This window comes from Danio aesculapii, chromosome 4, assembly GCF_903798145.1.
Source record: "Danio aesculapii chromosome 4, fDanAes4.1, whole genome shotgun sequence".
NCBI classification, from domain to species: Eukaryota; Metazoa; Chordata; class Actinopteri; order Cypriniformes; family Danionidae; genus Danio; species Danio aesculapii.
Genome location: NC_079438.1, coordinates 1,882,879 through 1,887,878, shown reverse-complemented (window position 1 = coordinate 1,887,878; position 5,000 = coordinate 1,882,879). Strand labels below are relative to the sequence as shown.

The following is a 5,000-nucleotide window of genomic DNA, read 5'->3' as shown; positions in this document are numbered from 1 at the left end:
CAGTCTAGGCTGGTTTAAGCTGGATTTTTCAGCAGGGATGTATGGATTTTTAGTCAGTGGATGGAATGTTTTTTTTTAAGAGATCGTTTTATTTGTTTTTTGATAATTAAACTGGATTGTTTAATGAACTTTTCTAATCTGATTAACATCACTTTACATGAGGTTACTAAAGAGTTATCTTTATTATAAATCGGTGATATTCGAACTATATTTACCAGACAAAATTTTTTTATTAATTTAAATTATTTTAGGCAATAATGACAAACAACTAAATCACAGTTTAAAACAGCACTGAATAAAACACTTTGCTAGGTAGCGTGTTTTATGAATAGCCAGGAAAAAGGAACAAACTTATATAATTTGTCTAACGCAATAAAGCATTTGTATCCATCAGAATGCTGATTTACCCATTACTTTACTGAAACTTGTTGTGATTACGTTTAATTTATTCGTTATTCCAAACACCAGTAGCATAAAGTAGAATGATCCACCTTTCAGCTAGACGAGCAGCTTATTTAATGCGTTAATCTAATTGGCCAATGCATTTGACCGGAAAAAAAACCTTTGACCAATGAAAAACCTTTTACCATGCCCCTGCCTTCTGCCACTCCCATTTCTCCAGACTGCAGTACCCCCTACTCGTTCTCCCCGTGTTTGCATGGGGAGAGTTGCCAACTTAGCAATCTTGTTGCTATATTCAGCAACTTTTCACACTACCCTAGCAACTTCTTTTTTTCAAAAAGCACCACCTAGCAACAAATTGAGCAATTTTTAACATTCATTTGGCTACTTTTAGCAATTTTTCAAAAGTGGCTCAAAAGAGCAGCGACTGCAGGCTTCGCTCAGTAGAGTAAATTGCTAGCTCAGATTGTTTGTCATAACTGTTAATTTACTGATATTAGTTAACATTTATAATTGTTGGTAATTTAGGTCACGATGAATTCCAATAGTGCTATAATTGTCGTCACTTTCACAAATGTGTTAATTTCACAAGTTAAAAAGAGTAAGTACACAAGCTGTGATTGTTTAAAAGAATGTAACTGTTCCAACACAATCTCACGGCAATTCGTAACTTTTTGATTTAGTGGCTAATTCGTATGAATTCGTACAGTTTTGTACGATTTGCTCATCCCCCAATGACGGTTGGGTTTAGGGGTGGGGTTGGCTGCCACGCCTCCTTTTTAAAATTGTACAACTTCGTACAACTGAACTCGACAAATTAGCCACTAAACTGACGAAACGTAAAATACTCGCGTTTACTCGTGAGATCAGGCTGAACTGTTCATTATTAGTATTATATTTAAAAATAAAAGATTCTTCTCAAAAAGTGTTTGTGTTTTACAAATAGTTAACAATATTTTTCATACAAATCTTAATGGGCATATTTCAAATAATGTTTATGCTGAGATGGCCAGTCAGTTTGAGAAAACATTAATTATTTTATTTACTACATAAAGATGTAGTGTTAAGTTGCGACTAGTCAATGACGTCATCAAGCAAAGTAATATGTTAATAAAAACGTATTTATTGCGCGTCTGGATGTAATGTTTTAATATAATATAATACATGGTGCCTCAGAGAGTAGAGACATGACGGGCCTAAGCTTGTCAGGTACTACGTGATGATGTCACTGATATGCAAATTAGTGCATGACGTCATCTGGCAACATTTAGCAACTTTTCGGGCAGGCTTTAGCTACTTTTCATTGGAAATAGTTTGCAACACTGTGTGTGGGTTTCCTCCTCCAGGTGCTCCGGTTTCCCCCACAAGTCCAAAGACATGTGCTGGATAATTTGGCGGTTCTTCCGCTGTGGCGACCCCTGACTAATAAAGGGACTAAGCCAAAAAGAAAATGAATGTTTCCATCTTAGGCGACGCAGTGGCGCAGTAAGTAGTGCTGTCACCTCACAGCCAAGAAGGTCGCTGCTTCGAGTCTCGGCAGGGTCAGTTGGCATTTATGTGGGGAGTTTGAATGTTCTCCCTGCGTTCGCGTGGGTTTCCTTCTGGTGCTCCGGTTTCCCCCACAGTCCAAAGACATGCGGTACAGGTGAACTGGGTAGGCTAAATTGTCCGTAGTGTATGAATGTTTCCAAAAGATGGGTTGCAGCTGGAAGGGCATCCGCTGCGTAAAACATGTGCTGGATAAGTTGGCGGTTCATTCCGCTGTGGCGACCCCGGATCAATAAAGGGACTAAGCCGACAAGAAAATAAATGATATTCCATCTTATTGTCCCTTCTATGTTGCCTTCCTAGGAGGCCTGTACGCACTTGTCGGCTCTCTAAAAGCAACAGTAATTTGCAGTTTAGATGTAGTGGGCAGTTCGGAGTTTAAATCCCTTATGAAAAAATACTATAGTAATTTATAGTAAATAAATAGTGTTTTTGAACCACAGTATACTAAAGTACTTGAATTAATCGGTTGTGCTAATTCTACAGTTGCTACTACACAATACAACAAATAGTAATATAAACTAAATTACCAAATACTCTAGTTTTCTACAGCAGTAGGGTATATTTTACCACAAAACACGACGGTTTACTATAGTAAAAAATAAAGATACTATTTATTATAGTATGATGTGGCATTTAACATCTAAGTGTTGTCAATACTATATTATATACAGTATAATTACTAATAGTATGGTTAAAAACACTATGATATTTACTTTAAATGATCATAGAGGGCTGTTTTTCTTAATGAGGGATGTGTTCATTTCCCCATGCGCGGCGCTGCTGTTATTAATAATATCCCGAAAAGTTAGACCCACTGTGATTTTCTTTAGATATAAAGAAGATTTTTATTAACACCTTGGTCCACGTTTATCACGAAATATTTTACAGCGCCTGCGTGAGCCGGCCTGAGCCTCCGCCTAATCTGACAGGATAATTGTTGGTTGACCAGTCCTACTATGGCGAACGTTTACCTCGTGAAATATTAATTAGGTAACGTCATAGTCGAACAACTGTCCTCTGATTGGCTGAAACACAGCGGTTGTTAGGCGGGCGTTGAGTAGGCGACGAATAAACAAAGGATAGCACTGTCTTATGAATATTAATTAAACGACGTGACTAGACCGTCAATTGAACGTATCTGAGAGACGTCAGGGCGACCTTATTAATATTAACGAAAGAAACCGTCGCAATAGTAGGGACCGTATTTTCCTCAACATCACAATCATGAAGCGGGATGGTGGCAGCCGGTGGCTCGGTTGTGTCTTTGTCTGGCCTGGGTTACTGTCGTTAACCGAGGACTAATTTATAAAGAGAAGGACATGCGTGTTGAGAGGAAAAGCGCGAGCTGTGTGACCGTGCAAGCGTTAACGCTTTAATATTAATTATATCCGTGTATTCTCTGAAAGAAGAGCGGGATACATGACAGACACGCAATCCCTTCAGGACATGTGAGTGTACTTGCATTAGACAGCCATCTTGCGCTTATAACAACGATTGTTTGCTTTTATTTACTGCATCAACACCAATTCGAACGTATTATGTCATTATGTTAATGAGGGGTCAGTGCATTATTCATAAGGGGTTTACATCAGTGACATGCTATCACACTTGCAGTGCTCTAATTACACCGACTTACTACTTAGGGGTTGTCGAAAGCATTAATATACTAACTTGACAGCTTATTTTTCAAGCTTTACATGCAAAGTTGCACACCTAAAGATAGCAGGTGTGTTTTTGCAATAGTATGGAGCTGTTCTGCATCCACTACTTGCTCTGAAATCATATTATAGCCTTTATTGACAGCCTGCATGCAGCAGACTTGCACTATAGTGGATGCCAGGTAGCTCCTGTGGGAATTCGTTCAGCCCCTCACTTCGTCTGGTCTTAAAACAATAAGCCCTATGTAGTAAACAGCATGTGGGGGTCGAATGCCTTCAGGTCAGCCTGAAACTTGATCCATGTCCTGGTGACAGTGGAGTCATTGTGCACCTACTATTACCAATGTTGCCATCTACTACATCTCCAGTAATAAGACTGTTTAGTGTTGTTAAAGTTATTCTTCAGCCTAAAATGAGCATTCTGTTGTCATTTACTCATCTGCATGTTCTGTAAAATGTATAATAACTAGGGCTGCACAATACTTGGAGAATATGGGATGCTACAGTTGAGTATTGTGATAGCGACATATCTTGTGCTATAACATTTTCTTAGAGAAAAGGCATTTTTATTAGCTTTATATATATATATATATATATATATATATATATATATATATATATATATATATATATATATATGTGTGTGTGTGTGTGTGTGTGGTGTATATATATGTATATATATGTATATATATGTATATGTGTGTGTATATATATATATATATATATATATATATATTCATAGTTGAAGTCAGAATTATTAGCCCCCCTTTAAATTTTTTTTTCTTTTTTAAATATTACCCAAAAGATGTTTAACAGAGCAAGGAAATATTCACAGTATGTCTGATAATGTTTTTTCTTCTGGAGAAAGTCTTATTTGTTTTATTTTGGCTAGAATAAAAGGAGTTTTTAATTTTTTATGAACCATTTTAAGGTCAAAATTATTAAACCCATTTAAGCTAATTTTTTTTCGATAGTCTACAGAACAAACCATCGTTATACAATAACTTGCCTAATTACCCTAACCTGCCTAGTTACCCTAATAAACCTAGTTAAACCTTTAAATGTCACTTTAAGCTCTATAGAAGTGTCTGGAAAAATATCTAGTCAAATCTTATTTACTGTCATCATGGCAAAGATAAAATAAATCAGTTATTAGAAATGAGTTATTAAAACTATTATATTTAGAAATGCGTTGAAAAAAATCTCTCCGTTAAGCAGAAATGGGGGACAAAAAAATAAACAGGGGGGCTAATAATTCTGACTTCAACTGTGTGCGTGTATATATATATATATATATATATATATATATATATATATATATATATATATATATATATATATATATATATATATATATATATATATATATAAGATAATATATTTATGTAA

General features: G+C 35.9%; 1 protein-coding gene across 4 annotated transcripts in view; it reads left to right on the top strand.

The window, feature by feature from the left end:
- The first annotated feature begins 3,157 nt into the window (after positions 1-3,157).
- The window catches only part of rab3ip (RAB3A interacting protein (rabin3)), a 45,681-nt gene continuing 43,838 nt past the window's right edge, over positions 3,158-5,000 (top strand). For 2 of the 4 annotated variants that reach the window (XM_056455276.1, XM_056455275.1), the window contains exon 1: positions 3,158-3,401. The gene's annotated coding sequence lies outside the window, so the exon portion shown is untranslated. The remainder of the gene's footprint in view (positions 3,402-5,000) is intronic. The other 2 variants (XM_056455274.1, XM_056455273.1) reach the window with 1 other exon arrangement.